General features: G+C 44.4%; 1 long non-coding RNA gene across 26 annotated transcripts in view; it reads left to right on the forward strand.

The window, feature by feature from the left end:
* Nucleotides 1–5,090, forward strand: part of LOC106035064 (uncharacterized) — an 82,769-nt gene extending 77,679 nt beyond the window's left edge. For 25 of the 26 annotated variants that reach the window (XR_010827998.1, XR_010828011.1, XR_010828022.1 and 22 more), the window contains 2 exons: nt 2,208–2,298; nt 2,963–5,090. This is a non-coding gene — a long non-coding RNA (uncharacterized lncRNA). Of the gene's footprint in view, nt 1–2,207; nt 2,369–2,962 lie in introns of all 26 variants that reach the window. The other variant, XR_010828013.1, reaches the window with a different exon arrangement.
* Nucleotides 5,091–17,744: the final 12,654 nt, after the last annotated feature.

A 17,744-nucleotide genomic window follows, 5' to 3' on the forward strand; every position in this document is an offset into this window, starting at 1 on the left:
CTCAGAATCTTTGCACTGTGTAATCCTGCCATGTAACAAACAAAGGGCAGAGGATGAGTAAGGCAAACCAATGCCCAGTTAAAGCTGTCTTCTGCCTTCTGCTGTTCTCTCTGGCATCTTCACCACTGTGTACTCACCCCCCATGACTATAAAAACGGTGATAATCATCAATTTTTATGATGGGCTTTGGGCTGTAGATCCCCCCAAAGACATGCACAATTAAGGCGATGAATTCAGATCTCATTTACTTCGAGGAAAGCTTGAAGTAATCTCATTGAAGTAACTGAAATCAGCAGACTTACTTGGGATTTAGTCTGAAGTAACCGCAAGTAGTATTTCACTTTCTACTTTATAAATAAATCTTGAGCAGAAAAGATTCACATAATCATTTTAATGTCTGTTGTAATACTTATGTCATCCCTTAAGTGTTCATCTGGCTATTAGCTGCAGCCTCCTGTAATATGAAGAGATTATTTTTGATTTCTGAAAATCACGCTGAGAAAGCTGTGCCTGAGCTATGAAGAACCAAGATTCTTCTGGTTTGTTGCTGGGTACTTGTGACCTACTGAATCTGATCTTCTGTCTGTTAAAACCAAACTTGCCATGAAATCCACGCAGTAGGTGTGTTGCCCACCCTATATCCCAATGGAGGTTTGTTCCAACCCGTGACAGTTCTGATGATTATAAATAGTTTTCTGTCTTTCAGCCTAAATTTCATAGAACCATGGAATGGTTCAGGTTGGAAGGGACTTTAAGGACCATCCAGTCCCACCCCCCTGCCATGGGCAGGGACACCTCCCACCAGACCAGGTTGCCCAAAGCCCCATCCAGCCTGGCCTTGAACACCTCCAGGGATGGGGCAGCCACAGCTTCTCTGGGCAACCTGTGCCAGGGCCTCACCACCCTCTGAGTGAAGAATTTCTTCCTAATATCTAATCTAAACCTATCCTCATTTAGTTTAAAGCTGTTACCCCTTGTCCTATTGCTACATTCCCTGACACAGAGTCCCTCCCCAGCTTTCCTGTAGGCCTCTTTAGGTTCTGGGAGGAATTTATTCAGGAGGAAGAGAAGAGTACAAGCTCCAAGACTTGGCTGTGAGGAACACATTAAGATGGGAATTAATTTTATGTTTTTAGAATTTGTAATTACAATGAAGTGATATGAAATAATTGTGGTGTAGGCAGCCATTTCTTTTTCAATAAGTTATTTAAATACAAATGACACAATGCTTTTCTTGTGAACAGTATCAAACACTTGGTTGCTGAATTATAAAAAATAGTATGTAAACTTAGAATCAAAAACTTTAGAATAGTTAAAAGCAGTAGACTTGGGCTTACATGGAGCCTGTATTAGTGTTTTCTGACTTCTTGAGTATTTAACTAAAAATGTAGCAGTCTTCTATAATTTGAATTAAAAAAGTAAAAAATTGTGAATTTGACTAGTTCATTATGCACTTTATTTTCATGGAACCTAGGTGATGAGCAGTGATTGTCTACAACTGTTTTCTATATAGTAAAGTATGGGATTTAGTCTGCATATCAAAGCAAAATTATATCTTTGGAGTCTTTACAGTGAATTTTTCATGTTTTTAGTTAAGTGATCATATCATATTTATTATTATTATTATTATTTTTACTTTATGCTTTATTTTATTAATTTTGGAAGAAATTCATGTGCCTAGACATAGCCCTCCTGTGTCATTTTGGAGCCCTTGGGGAGTCCCAGCTGGTCTCTTGCTGATGGTTCAAAAGTGAGGGTCTCCTGTAGGCCCCACATTGTCTCTGCCACCCCAGTGCAGATGCCCTGGATACTCCAGGTTGTTCCAGAGAGAATTGGGTATGTTCTTGTAGGTATCTGAATTTCTCCTTTAGATACGGCCGTAGAAAACCACCATAAAAAATAATATGACCCTACAAAGGCTTAACAAAATTAAAGATGGCACAGCTGTGAAAGTAATTCCATCCAAGGTGTTTTATTCAAGTTTAACAAGGCATAGAGGCAGGAAAGTAATTCCGTATCTAGCAAGTAGAAGGTTATTGTGTTTAACAGGATACCATCAAGAGTCTGCTTTGAATTATGGTGGTTGAGCTGAACCTGTGCACGAGTAGGGAGCCGCTGATACTTCGGGTGTGGACCAAAGCGGGCAAGAAGAGAGGCTGCAAGAACTGTGTGCTTGGGGCAATGAATGCTTAATCTTTCCCTTCTAGATAATGCATCCAGGTCCTGGCTAAGAAAATGAGGTTTTCCATCAGGAACGTTGCGGTCTGATGTTCAAAACTTGTCGTGCGTCTGGTAAAAGTGAGCATAATTCTTCAGTTTTGTGCATGATGCAGCAAGCTAATTTCACTGAAGAAAGTGGTAACTTCAGGTACCGGGGCACTCAGCTACAGGGAATTAGAGAAATACAAGCAGTAATTACAAACCTATGTTAATCAGGTCCATTTTTGATGGTCTACTGAATAGGAGGGAAGTTAAAAACCTTGAATATATTAGTTAGTGTAGTTATATAGGAATTGTACAATGCTGGGTTGAGTGTTACTGAAATGTTCTTTTAGAACAAGAACAATTTGTTTTTTGTATAACCTATAAAAAGTATATATTGCATAAGTATAAAATATATAACTGATCTTATAATAAAACTAAAGCTATTGGAAGGTAGCAAATTCTGGATAGAATTCACCACAGACACTAATTAGCGTTGTATAGACAGAGAAGACTTTCCGATGAGCTGTTTTTTATGAGACATTACCATTACATTCAACAGGAATTTGGACTATATTTTTAGAAGTTTAAAACATTGAATTATTACAGAAAAAGGCATGGTGCAGGGTGACTTACAAAGCAATCAGAAAATCTGATTTAATAATGTACAACATTAATTTTGTTGTTTGTGAATGAAGCAGAAGAATTCTTCTTGTTTAGTATATTAATTTATTTTTAAATCTGTATCAACCTTTTTCAGGATGAACTCCCAAGGCATGGCTGCAGTGGCTGTGTGAAACAAGAAACAGATACCCTTTTTGTGTCACTCGTTTCACTGATCACCAGGACTCTGAGCCAGGGTGAAGGTGGAGGAAGACTCCTACAGAGAACCAGGAACGGTTTGTCCTTTTAGAAGGGAGTAATGGCATTTTTAAAGTTTTTACCAAATACCAGGACATGTGATAAAATTTTATGGTTGAGAATTAATCAAAAGACCATGAAATAGGATAGAATGCACATTACAGAAAGCCTTGGAGAGCTAAAACCTAAGCACCCTGAAATCTGTGACCAAGTCCACAGGACACCTCTTGAGTTATTGCAACCACCTCCAATGACTGCTATTTTTTATATAATTTACCAGCCCCAGTAAACTCCCCCAGACAGACTGGGAAAAGATATTCCTTCTATCAATTTCAGTCCAGAGGAAGACTCCAGATGTATTCTGGGTAGTGAAATATTTGGTTCATGGAATTAGCTACAGAACTCAGATCTGAAAAAAAACAAGCAGTGTAAATTTGCACCTTGGAGGTGGTACATGTTTTGGAAAGGATGGTTCCAAAGATAATGTGCCTGTATCTAAACTCTGTTACCTGCAACATACAGATTTACAGTTTTATCTGTATTAAATAACACATCTGTGTGCTGAAACATGAAATGTATAATTAAAATAATGACTGTAACTATAGACCTATGTAAATATTTTCTAGATCATATGTGTAAATATTAAAGAACTTGTTTAATTTCTAGGGATTACAGACAACACTTTAAAATTTTACACAGTCCCCCCCTCATGAGTTTTTTATATAATTACCAGTTAAGAGATAATCCATCTATTTGCTTTTTAAAATATTTGCAGTTGTGTTAAATTTTACTGAGGAGCAATTTAGTTTTCTTGTTGTTTGAACAAGAAGTCCCCGAGTATTTGTCCCAAATACCAATATTTTCACTCTGCTGGCAGCTGTATATTTGTGGTCACCCTTCGGCAATGTATGTGAAGAATGCATACAGTGGCAGTGCCTCTTCAAGAGAGTACCAGGAGGAAAATTGTATGTGGTCAACCCACACGTAATTTGTTCTCCTTAGTGGAGGTCTCACATGTAGAGCACTTAAATGACACTTTTTGTTTCTGGATAAGATGAAGGTAACTGATAGAAACCATTCAAAAGCCTCTTGGGCTGTTGCTTACGTTCCCTGAAATGGGCTAAAGAGAACAGCTCTTTGGAGACACAGCTTTACATTGAACATATGCAGGGCTGTGTCATTATTAATTCTGCAAATGTGTTTACAATGGTTAGGTAAAATATTTAGTTACTATTTAAATATTTTGATGTATTATAGCTCATACCCGAATTTCAGATGTCTACTGCACTTAACATTTCCAATTTAAATAACCGGTTTCATTAAGGTTTTTAGTGATACAAATTAATAACAAAAGGCAGTTAATGCAGAGAACGGTTATGAAACCAACATACATGTGGTTTAAATTTAAAGAATTAAATGTTAGCATTTCCCTATAGAGAAAGGTTATTTGGGCAATGGTGTACTGACATTATCACCACCCACGGAGAAGGGGACCTGTTGATCCTATTGGTTAAGCAGAAATACAAAAACGGAAGAAATGTCGGTCTAGAGGGTTTGCTTGGTGTGAGTGAATCACACAGGAAAAATGCTGATACCTAGAGTAGCTGCAGTGACCTTCTTTGATGGTTAGAAAGAGAAATAATCACACAGGATTTTTTGTCAAAGTTAGAAGGTTTAGATTGCTTGCTGGCTAAAATCGGCCTTGGTTATTAATATAGTGGAAAGTTAAATGATGAGCATGGAAATATGATAATAAGTGCTGTTGTAAATGAGACAGAAATGATTTTCTGTGGCTGGTAAGAATGGTAATCCAATGGGTTAACCATTGGGCTGGTGGGCTGCTAAGAAAATAAATGTGCAAAGTGGGTAAAATAAAGGATAAAAGTATGTTTATGTAGGCGTTTCTTCAAAGCTTCTTCAGTAAGGTGTTTCTGGACACTCTGCTGTACTGCTTTGGACAAGTCATGTCTGTTAAAATAAAAGTAAGCAAACAGCTTTTGTTTTAGCAATAAATACCGCCAGCTGTACCTCTGGATTTCTGCCTTTGCGTTTTTATTATAATTTTAGTGGGCCTAGCTAGAAACCAATCTATTAGAGAGAGCAATTACTAATTTGGCACTATTTAATATTAGTTTAATCCAACAATGATGTTTTCACCTATTATTCCTGGAAGAAAATGCATGAAGTTGTGTGGTTTGGGGTAGTTTTGTGCGGATATGGGACCGCACAGAGAAGGCAGGTCTCAGCACCAGTGCACGTAAGGAAAGCTTGTCTCTGACCCTCAGGCTGACAGCTTGAAAATGGTCCAGGTTGAAACCCAGGCTGCCAGTACTCTGCACTCTGGCGTTTGAAAATTTCTGGGCGAGACTTAGTTTCAGTCTGAAGAGTCAAAATAAAGTGGTTTACACTCAGTTTTGCTTTGTTTGAAGCTAAAACTCAAAGCAAAACTCCTGGTGTATAGATCTGTACGTGGCAGAACATAAGAAAGTGATCCCGAGAGCTCTGCAAACTGAGCAAGCTAGTTTCACTTAGCTCTCAAAATAATCCCCATTTTGCAAGTTCACTTTTCAATTGCACATGTGCGAGATGTCAAAAATGAGCTGGTTTCGCTACCCCAGGGGTAGTGCAGCTCCAAAGCATCACTCAGTCAGAGGAAGGTCTCGTGTGCTCACTCTCTGTTTCAGCTGATACTTTGGATGTCTGTCAAGAGATGAAAGTTTCTCTGTCCCAGGCTGGTTACGTTTAGCTTTTGTTCATCTGTAAGACAAGGGATTTGGGGTAAGGCCCAAATCCCAGTCCGTATGTTTTCATATCCAGCTCTAAACTTGTTTCCTAAATCTCTGGTAATGCTCTAAATGGCACCCAGTCCTCAAACGGCAGGAGTCACTTACTTCACCTCTGGGAGGTCATCCAAGGATTCACGTATGTTAAGTTGAAGGCCTGATGTTGCAGAGATGCTGAACATCTGCTGCTCTCCCTAGCTAGCATGGGAGCTGCAGGTACTCAGGCCGTTGTCAACGTCAGATCTTCGTTCCCTAGGCACTCTTATTCAAAAGGAAGCAATGAGCAACCCTCCGGTCTGCTTTATTGTTTTGTAAAAATGTGGTGCAACTGGCTGGAAGCAAACCTATGAGCTGCACCCAGACAGCGACACTTCTAGCAGAGCATTGCTGAGCTTGGGAGCTCGTTCTGCTCGGGGTGCCTCTGTTTACTCATCAGCTGATCCATTTCTTTCCTCGGTTTCCAAAAAATACTGAGAGACTGCCCTCCTTAGCTTCTAAAATGACCACTGATGGAAAGGCGAGGTCTCGGCAGTAGTGAGGCTGAGTCAGCTTCTAGATGCAGATCTCAGACTCTGGCAGCTCTGTTAAGAAGGAAGGACTAGAGCGATGTTCAAAAGAAATGTAGTATCAGATCATCAGTGATCTCCGGTGCATATATTTTGCTCATTCAGGAAGCAGAAGTCAAATTCTCATGGCAAGCCAGGACACAGTAAAAATTCAGAGTGCCGGGGAACTGGATGAACTTGAAGATTTAAGGATATCTGGAAATATAGTTCGCAAGCTGGGTTACATGAGGATTATATTGTGAGTGGAATTTACAATATAATGGCTCACCTCTGCACAAGGGTGAGTTTTGTCATGTGTGAGCATACGTTAAAGGAAAAACCATTGGGCTGCTGGTGGAAAGCAAATATTATGTGGCTCTGAATCTCACTTGGTATTTTAAACCATAGGAGTTTCAGATTTGAGTCATAGTAACTTGTGAGTAAGATATATATATATATATATATGTACAGAGAGCTTGCAAGCTGTAAGCAAGGCTTCTGCCTTGGGGTTATTTTCACCTCAAATTGCACATTTGGTCCTCTGTTCTTGTAAATCATTGTAGCCTCAATTCAGATTTAGAAGTCAGGTGAGATGCTTCCAAACTTTCAGAAGAAATCGGATCCAGAAACTTTTACAGTCTTCTATTTTCTTCTCTGTTTGGCCACTTTGGTGTCCAGAAGCTCTGGTCCATCTGACATGTTACACTTTTCTCACTCCTCTGCTTCTCTGCACGGCTTCCTGAACAGAGCTGACATCAAGATTCATCTAACTTCTAATTTCCCCCTTCAGAGCTTTCAGCAGCATTGAATCTTTCAGCAGGAGCAGAAACTTTCTTAGCACTGCTCAGAGAGCACCCTCAACCCAGGATCTTCATTGGAACACCCCTCTAGTCAGAGCAAGAGCTGGAGAAGACGGCACATGAGAGTCATCTCATGTGGGGAAAAGTCTCTTTTCTTTTTTTTAATTCAGCACTTTGACTTAAAACATCTAGAGGAGCTATGCAAGGAGTTGCTTGTTGAACAGAAGACTGAAAGGTAGGATTAGAGGCTCTGCTTAAGAGAAAATCTGTCTCAGCCTAGAGAACAATCCCACCACAAAATAAAATTAACTTTAAAAGTAATGAGATTTTCCACTGTTAACTTAATAGCAGCAAACCACATGTTCTAAACAATGTTTTAATTTTTTTTTTGTATAAGGACTCGTTTTTAGTAACAAACCCCAGACTATTAGCCCTGCCATTTTTTCCACTGCTGGAGGAAAACGTGGACTCTTGCTGAGTTATACGGTGAGTATCAGAGATATTTGAATCTGCCACCAATAAAAAGGCCTCTAAGAATGCTAGCATGGAGGAACCAGTTCAAGGTAGAGGAAATGGAAAAATGGTAAAAAGAAGAAACATCTCTTTGGATCTTTAGCTCTGTTATTTTTTAGATTATATTTCTTCTGGGCTCCCAAAATCTTCAGTAACAAACAAGTTTTCTTTTAAAAAGTATTAAGTTATCAAAACATTTGCCAGGTCCTAATATTAAATCCTAGCAGTCAGCAATGTTTAAGTTCAGCCATATCATTTTGCTGAGTAAGTCATGCTAAAACTTAAAGTTTTCCCCTCAAAATGATCTTTCCAAATGAGATTGATATTGTGAGAAAAAAAGAAAAAAGAGAAAAACGCCTTCATCATAAGGAATTATGGAATTAATTTTCTTTATACACTGTGTTTGCACAGGACATTTTTGTTAACTCTTAATAAAAATACCATTCAGCTGCTACTTTCATTGTTTTTATCCTGGGACCAATACAACATTGTCATTATTGGATATAAAGTGCTGTAAAAACAAATCTAATTTGTTAAGTTTATTTTGATAAGAAATAAATATAAAGGTAGTGCATAGTTTGTGTAGTGCTGCTATCATAGGACTCCTGGGTATAATTTATATAAAGAAAATAAAAAAGCATACATAACTTTCTAGTTGATTTCCTTTAACAGGGCTAATTGAAAACAGTTTCTGTTATTTAAAAGTAATTTATTTTAAATATACTTTTTAAAACAAAGTTCTTATTGATATCCATTTTAAGTATAATATTATCTCAGTGTGGGATACAAGTAAAAGGTCAAATCTTGTAGGAGTATTTTCTGTATGACTCAGTTCTGATCACAGATAAACTTATCAGGGAAACCAAATTAGTTAACCTTTTCAGTACCAAAAGCTTGTTTTAACAGGCCACAACTGTTTCTTTCACAAATGCAGCACTTCAAAGCTCATGCTTTTGTTCTGAAACATGAAAAAAGAGTGTGCTAATTTCCCTTTTCTCTATCTGATAACAGGCAAAGGCCGGTGATTTTTAATATGAAATTAGACTAGTTGAGATCCAGTATGTGGGCACACAAAGCGATAAAGTATTGATTTTTCATCAAGGGTTGTTATGCAACAAAAATGCATGATTTTTTACTTCTATGATGCCTTCAATTTATGGACATTGTTAAAGAATATGTTTTTTCTTGTCCAGTAGCACAATCCTTCTGTACAGGTCTGATTACTGGAGAGCTGAAACATGCTTTATAAGCAAAATGGCTGCATGGGCACACCTAAAGGAACCTGCCTCTTTCCGTATTTCTTGGTAGGTGCTTCAACTCTTGCCCAGTCAACCCGCTTGTTACATTTCTCAGAAGTCTCTTCAGCTCTGCTTCTTTCCTATTTCCATTGTGGCAATGCCAACAGTTCGATGGCTTGGGTTGCTCCAAAACATTCAGTTGAACTCAATACCAAAACCTGCTCTTCTCTCTTAAAGCCAAATCTGGGGCCATTGAAAGGTTTTTATGGACTTCAGATTTTGCACCACGCTCACGTCTGAGAGAAACCCTCCCAGATGTTAACGAGCCCGTGGCATTCATGAGCTTCGTGGCGTTTGTGCTGTCTCACCGCTACCAGCACGATTTAATGTGGTCTTTGGGGGACAGTTTGACTCACTGAGGGCTGTGCCTGCAGACTCACTTCTGCCACCTCTACTCATTTTGCATCGTATTTACTCTCGCTGACGTGCATGGAGAAGTTGTACTCCAGGGGATTAAAAGCGGCAAAGCCCTTCCCCAGACAGCTCCTTGAGAGCTACGTCTCAGACACTATCTGGTGGAGAACTCTTGAGTTGCAGATATTAGCGATATTTCTCCTATTCAGTGATGTTGATGCATTAAGAAAATTCAAGGGTAAAGATATCTAGAAATCTGGTTTTGAAGGTCAAAGCACATGCAGCACTAGCTGAGCTGTAGGAGCGTATTGGTTGTGCACAGCAAAAAGTCAAAACACAAGGCTGTGAGACATGTCCCAGGCTGAACTAGAATGTGCTCGGGGTGGAAATTTTGTCAGCTGTAGTCATACGCAGTGAAACATTCGTCTCATGTTGGCAGTGGCAATGAACTATTTTTTTTTTCTTCCATAATTTACAAAAGATGACCAAGTAGGTAGTTAAAACATTTCAATTCTTCCATGAATGGAATAATTTTACACAGTATTTTCTCAGCAGAAAAATAAGTGGCACTTGGGGAACTATTTTGTCATTCTCACTAAATGTAATTTCATCCAAACAGGCAAAACAATGCAATTATCTGGGCAGATAATGCAGCACACTCCACATACATGGGCAGTGAAGATAATGTTTTATTCCACGAACAGGAGATGGTTCCTTTGGAAAACTTGCTGGGTCACTTTTAATTATTAAAAGAGCAAATTCATGGTTTCCTCACAGAGCAGTCACGCTGTACAGTATTTTCTTTTTTGTTCTATTTAAATTTAGACTGATTAATCAGACTTCCTGGCAGTGGTTATATGAGGAGGATGACTGAGAATTTAGTAGGTGAGTTAATTCTCATTTTTACTATGTCTCAAGAGCCACCCACTTTCCCTTCCCATGACTCGACACCAACAAGCCTTTACAAGTTTTGCAGAGCGACACCAATGTGGTGACCTCCTGCACCCCTCCATCATTTACCCTGGTTTTGCTGCTCCCACTTTGACACATTTCTCACTTTTAGCTCCTCTCACCAGCCCCGCACTCGGGTCACCTCCACACATGCCTGGTGCCAGTGGCTGGGTGGCCGCAGACTCAGTGGGTTGAAGCCCTGAGGTCCCCAGCAAAACCCCACCTCCAGCCCAGTACCCTGGACATGGACATGGTCTTCATGTCCATCAAGGATGGCTCAAACATTGTGTCTTCTGGAGCCCCACGGTCTTGTTTAATGGGTGAGCATTATGAGATGATGAGAAGGAGGGAGAGTCCAGATGTTTCATGGCACCTTTTGACAGATATTTTCAACAATTGTCTTTGTGTTGGAGAAGCACATAAACCCTTTGTGATAAATCTTTCTGGTGCACCTCACAGTTTTGCTGTAAGCTCTCCAATATTTCTACTCCTAAAAAACCCTTCTCATTGGTCTGGGCTTTCTAAATTAAGCACCGCCAAAATGTGGTGGTGCTAAAGGGCCATATGTCCCCACCACCGCCCTGGGTCATGGGTGTTCGACGTGCCCAGTGCTGCGCTCTCATCCTGCTTGGGGAGACAGCTTCCAGGATTCAGCACTCAAAATGGAAGAACTTGAAAGCCTAGCAGTGCTATCAAGTGCTAAAATGATCAAATACCATCAAGAGTTGTAGGGAGAGGTGAAAGTTTGGAGCTGGAGAGAGGTTATCTTTTTATTTTTCTTAACTAGATATAAGATACTACCTCTTTCCACAAATATCACCACACTTACAGCCCTCGACTATCTTGGTTGCAACAACAGTGAACATACCTCCATTTCTTTTCCATTTCAAGCCCTCTAAACTGCGCATGAATGCAATGAGGTGCATCACAGAATTACAGAGTGGATGAGGTTGGAAGGCACATCCGGAGATCATCTAGTCCAACCCCTATGCCGAACAGGGTCACCTACAGCACGTTGTGCAGGATGGCATCCAGGTGGGTTTCGAGTATCTCCAGAGAAGGAGACTCCACAGCCTCTCTGGGCAACCTGTCCCAGTGCTCCATCACCCTCACAGTAAAGAAGCACCCCCTCATATTCAGCCAGAACCTCGTGGGCTTTAGTTTGTGCCCGTTGCCTCTCATCCTCTTGCTGGGCTCAGCTGAAAAGAGACCGGCTCCATCTTCTCGACACCCTCCCCTCAGGTATTTATACACATTGATGAGATTAGTGAATGAAGTCCTTACACGTGATAAATCGGTGACAATCTCTTTTCTCTCCTATGTTCTCACCAGACTCTGACCTTTTACAGATACGCAGTCAGATGTTGCTTCTACCAAACGTAGAGCTGCAAAAACTGGAGCATCTCTCACTGACAGCCTCTTTGACTGAAGTGGTAAACAATTGCTTGAGGGTTTCTGCCTCCCTGGCTCCTGAGCACAGATGTCCATTATTAGCGATTATGGACCTTAAACCTTCCCACAATTACAGTTCTGCAAATAGGAAGTGATAGCGAGACACAATTGCTAAGCATGGTCCTGTCGTGTTTGTGGGTTATGTGGTCTTCTCTAAATGTTGAGTAAACACAGTGTCCCACCACAGTTGATTTTTCCCTGCAATATATTATCTTTAATAAAGCCAAAGCTGTGCAGTTTGCCCATTGCCCTCCCACTGCATTTTTATGTTCTGAGAACAAAAATTCAACTTCTTTTTTTTCTTTTTTTTGGACTGGTGGAGACAATATATATGCTTTTAACATGCTCTCTGTCTTGCTATCCAGCTGCAGAAAGTCCTCCAGTGTGCAAGCCCAGAAGATGTGTTTATGTGTCTGGTCATCTCTGGAATGCGTGGCTGCAAAGCGAAAGGCTGGGAAACTCTTGTGGGGTGGGACGGCTGCGCTGGCGGTGACCTGCCAGCCCCGACAGACGCATTTCTGACTGTGGAGAAGGAAATCTGGTGCCGAGGGGCTTTGGCATGCCCGAGGGATGCCCTGTGCCACCCCACAAGTCAAAAAGCTCATCGGGCACTGCGATGCGTCGGGAGGAGAGGTCCACGGTGCAGCATCCAGACTGTTGGGACTCTTCGTGTGCTTCCTCCACGGGCTTCGAGGTGATGGGGTTTTGGGGTCAAGGTGGACCTTGCATCTCCTGGTGGTTGCTCGAGCCCTTCAGCACCTCGCAGCCGGCACCCAGTGTTTTGCAGGATGGGGTTTCCGCCGGCTGAAGAGGAAAAAAATCCCAATCGCGCAGGGCTTCTGCGTGTGCAAAAGGTCTGCTAGAGAACTGCCGAAGCTAAACTGATCACACATGTCCTTCAGCTTAGGAGAGGGGAGCTCTAAGTGAGAGCATGTGTGCTCCGAGTCCCGGGCTGAGAAAATGTCAGTCTCAGGCGCTTGGGAAGTTCATATTGATACAAACAGGGAGGCTCCCTGCTGCCCACAGATTTCCCACATAAAAGTCCTACTGGTAGCCGTGGGAACTTCGCAGCAGCCACGCTGTGGCTAAAGTCACCGCTCTGAAAATGCAGTGAAATTAGTGTTCATAAAAGTGAAAAACACGCCACAAGAATGAAGACGTTCTGATTCACAGCCATGGAAATTACATGAGCTCTGGCATAGAAAAAAGCTGCATTTTGCTGTTATCCTGGCGTCAGAAAGGGATTGCTGGTGAATTTAAAAAAAAAAGCCTCTTTGAGCAAAAAATCTTTGCCTTTTTTGCAAATGATTTTTTTTTTTTCACCAAAACACAAAAAAGCCAAGCTGTGCCCATTATGCCCTGTGGAAAGGGCAGATCCTGCGCTGCACAGTGGCCTCTAGTGAAGCTGAGCAGTTTGCTCCAGAACCTGTGAAATAATTTCCAGCAGCTGGTTTGTTACTAATTTCAGTTCTGCCTTTCGGTCTGACCGTCACCTCCCCCAGCCTATGCCACTCGCGCCGTATATTTTTAAGGAAAACAAAAAAGAAAAACACGGCAGGATATGATGGGGCAGTGGGTTTGTTCTGGTGTGACTTGAACATGAAGCTGGGATCCAGAGTAAAAGGTAATGCTAGCAGTAAAGCAGCTCTTATGGTTTAACAGTATTATTTAATACTATTTGAAGTTCCTTTTTTTGACCTTTTCTGCTGTAAGCAGAGGGGATGGTGATGTCAGCTGTGACTCTTGCTTGTAGGCTTTGGATTTGCGCATTGTGTCTCTGTTCCCTGTACAGGGACTCACCCTCAGACAGGCTCCCTTCACCCTCACTGATGTTTTTGCTTGCGCCACAAGGATTTGGAGCACCCGCTCTGTAGTCAAAGCATCTGGCGGGATCTGTGCCCCAGTGACCTTGTTTCCCCTGATTTTCCAAAAAGGCTCACGGAAACACAGCAGGGCAGAGGCTGTCAGGGAGCTCTGGAGGCCCCCAGCCCCAAGCCCCGCTCCAGCAGGGCCCCCCAGCGCAGGGTGCCCAGGACCCCGTCCAGGCGCCTTGTGCCGCTCTCCCAGGAGGAGACCCCACAGCCTCTCTGGGCAGCCTGGGCCAGTGCTCAGCCGCCCGCCCAGCACACAAGTGCTGCCTGGTGCTCAGAGGGAGCCTCCTGCCTGCCCCTTGGTGCCCACTGCCCCTGGCCTGGCGCTGGGCACCCCTGAAAAGAGCCTGGCTGCGGCCTCTTTGCACCCTCCCAAGCCCTCCCAAAGATGCCACCGATGAGCAGCACCTCCTCATGCTCCTCACTGGGTTTCCTCCACCACCACCCCATCCTCGCTGAACCCCCTCTGCCGTGCTGGCCGGGCAGCCAGCACCTTCCCACCCCCACCCCCCACGCCCACAGCTCATTACAGCAGCAACCTTAAAAATACAACAGGAAATGATTTCAATAGGGGATGTGGTAGTTGACAGAGAAAAGTGGAGTAGGGCTGAACTGCTGCCGTGCTTTCATGCGAGTACGGGGCCCTGCAGAAGAGCTGCGGGGAGCGTTTGTGCAGATCTTCGTGTGGCAGAAGGACCCACGCTGGGTTTGGCTGCGGATTCTGCCAAGACCTGTTGCAGTGGCCACTCTCGCTGCTGGGGTCTGGACGCAACGTGGCAGCGTTTGGCTGGGGACACCCGGCCCTGGCATGTTATCAGCACAGGACACCTTGATAACCCCTCCACATCAACCTCACAACTGCTTCGTGCATCAGCTGCCTCTGGGCACCTCTGCTTTGATGGGGAAATAATTCACTTGCCCACCAGATTGCAGTGCTAGATACAGTTGGGTCTGATGCCCAAACAAAACACCTACCAAACCCGCTATTTCTTCTGTGAAGAACTTTTAACATCCGATTGAATTACTGAATGGGGAGTCTTTGGGTGCCCTGCTCCTGCATGTCACTGAGAACTCCTCATCCTCTTCATCTTCTGCTGGGGGACCAGCTGGGAGGAAAAAAGGGTCTGGTTTCACCCTCTCAGGGTAAAAGAGGCTCCTGGGCCTCAGAAAGCTGAGCGTTTTCCGTGAGCCACTGCCGTGGGCTTGGAAATGGGCTTTCAGTCTGCTTCCGCCAGCTCCGTATTTATAGTGAGCGTTTATTTCTCTCACCAGCTGGTGAAGTGTTTTTTCCTGTAGCATGCAAATGCTTGGGACAGAGGTCCAAATCCTTCTCTGCCTTCAAGCACAAGCACACCATATCTGGGTCAGGAAGTCCCTGACCTGCAAATCATTGGAGGCTGACAGGGTATATCATGGCACTTTTATTATAGGCTTGCCCTAGTCTCGTACTCTTCCCTAGGCATCTGCTATTGCCAGCACTAGAGACAGGATATTGGGCTAGAGGGACCTCTGCTCTGACCTCCTATGGACGGTTTTATGGTCTTTGGTCTTTATCTGCAGCCTCCAGAGGCTAATAAAGATTTTGTGAATATAAAGAATTCATTGTGATCCAAGCAGAAGTCAGGAGCATAGGAGGGCCCCGAAAGAGCCCAGCGCTGCCGGGGAGCAGAGGTCTGATAAGAGAAGTGGGTGTCTGGCAAGTGCTGATGAAACAACTTCCAAAGTCTATCACTGCTAGATAGATGGTCCTCTGTGAGCAATGAAAATAACTGTTCCTGGACACTTCTTAACACACGCTTCTCCATACAGTGTACGATTTAATAATTTCATAAGCGTTCGTCATTCGCTGTTATCTAAGCGGAGCACGAAATCACAAGGTTGTGCACGGGCATCGGGCTGGCTGAGACACATGGTGCTTGTGCTGCCACTGGAGATGAGCTCTGAGATATCTCCAGTGCACCAGGAAACGCCAAGGGGGGGTTGAGGCGGCAGAAAAACGCCTGCTGAGACTCCTCTCAGGTCTGTTTTCTCTCCCACCTGCCCCCCTCCTCTCTGAGGGAGCAAGCAGGACAGAAATCCCTTGTATACATCACTTTCCCCGTATCAGTGGGCTTTTAAAAGACATTTTTGCATGTGGCATGGCAGCCTCGCAGCGGAGGAAGGACCTCGGTCAGCCAGCGGGTTCAGCCAGCAACGCGGCCGGTGGATCCAGCCCATGGTCACCTGGTGGCACCGACCGTGCCATGGACGTGGCACCAGGCTGGGGATACTGAGCGGGGCTGCTAGACCCTCACCTCTCTGGTTTGGTGGGACACCAGGTGGTAAGGACAGCTTGCCTGACCACCTCCAACCCGTGCCTGCCCCTCTTTGGGGCTTCTGACAGGAGAAGATGGGCAAATTTGTTCCCATGGGTGACGTGAAAAACCAATAAAATCAGACAAGGATTTTTTTAACTTTTTTTGCTTAGTTTTCCACCTTCCTCTCCTTCTTTCTGGCCTAGAAAAATTCCCTTTTCTAGCAAGAAGTCCCATTCTCTTTTTCATCAGATGCTGCTGCGTGTTTTAGGGCTATGGTTTTCATGGTCTGCGCTGAAGCTGCTTCACCTTCACTAGCTTCACTGCGATCCCCGCGCCTTGCCCTGGAGCTGCAGTATTGACAGTAGTGATGAGGATGCTATTTTAAAAGCCAGGCTCTACATTCATGTTTTGCCTACTCCCGAAATAGTCCTGAAGACTCAGATTTCTGGGTGCCACCTCCCGTGCCTGGGAGGACGACAGCCCTGCCTCTGCAGCTGGAGCACATCGCTAGCACGGAAAATGCAGCAGAGCTCGTGCAGCCACACCACGAAGGAAAACAGGGCATGGCTTGCACAGTTGCTGTGTGCCTGGGCACTGCACAGCTTTAAAAAGAAAATAATCTAGCATTTTAATCAGAATGAGCAAAGTGCACGGTCCTGCTCAAAACCTAAGTGAGACATTAAAGCTCAAGCCAGTCTGTTTCAAGTCATTCAAGTGCCAATGCAACACACAGCTGAAAAAAAAAACACTTAGTGTGGAAAAATACTCCCTTCTCACAGGGGTGATTGAAATGTGGATCCTGCTAAGAAACTTCAAAACAGCCAAGAAGCAAACCCACAACAACGTGTGGAGGGCATCAGCCTAGAAAGGTAAAAATACCTAAACTCAAGCAAGTACTCTTAAAACTGTTACAGGTGTCTGTGCACACATCTGCCTTGCCTCATGTGTGGGTACCCTCGTTACTCATTCAGTGAGGGAGGCAACCATCACTGTAAGGCAATCGAAAAAGAGACTTCAGCTGGGTTTAGGTGTTACTGACACCTGTGCTGGTGGAAGCTGGCTGCTTTCTACAGAGGTGGCCAAAAGCTTCCCTCCTCTCATGGGCTGGTGAGGCTGGAAATGAAAACTTCTGAAATATTTGGGACTGCTCAGCCTGGAGAAGAGGAGGCTCAGGGGGATCTCACCCAGGGCTGTGAATCCCCGCAGGCAGGGGGCAAAGAGGCCGCAGCCAGGCTCTTTTCAGGGGTGCCCAGCGCCAGGCCAGGGGCAGTGGGCACCGAGGGGCAGGCAGGAGGCTCCCTCTGAGCACCAGGCAGCACTTGTGTGCTGGGCGGGCGGCTGAGCGCTGGCCCAGGCTGCCCAGAGAGGCTGTGGGGTCTCCTCCTGGGAGAGCGGCACAAGGCGCCTGGACGGGGTCCTGGGCACCCTGCGCTGGGGGGCCCTGCTGGAGCGGGGCTTGGGGCCGGGGGCCTCCAGAGCTCCCTGACAGCCTCAGCCGTGGTGGGGACCAGGGGTGCGGGCAGCAGCCCCGCTCTCAGGGGGTGCCCGGGGACCGGCTCTCTCCCAGCCGGCTGGCAGCAGAGCGGGGTGCTTCCCGCGGTGTCCGGGACAGCTGTGGCGCACACAGACAGCCTCCCACCCACCCACCCACAATGTCTGCAATGCGCACAGCTGCTGCCTGGCTGCCTTACAAAGGTGCCTGCGCAGCAGCACATGGCCCGTCTGCGCCGCGGGCTCTGAGCCGCGCTCGGGCTATATTTTACAAGTCGGTTTTCGGCCCTGCTTGCAAGCACAGGCACGCTTTTATGGCATCTAGA

This window comes from Anser cygnoides, chromosome 1, assembly GCF_040182565.1.
Source record: "Anser cygnoides isolate HZ-2024a breed goose chromosome 1, Taihu_goose_T2T_genome, whole genome shotgun sequence".
Taxonomy (NCBI): Eukaryota; Metazoa; Chordata; class Aves; order Anseriformes; family Anatidae; genus Anser; species Anser cygnoides.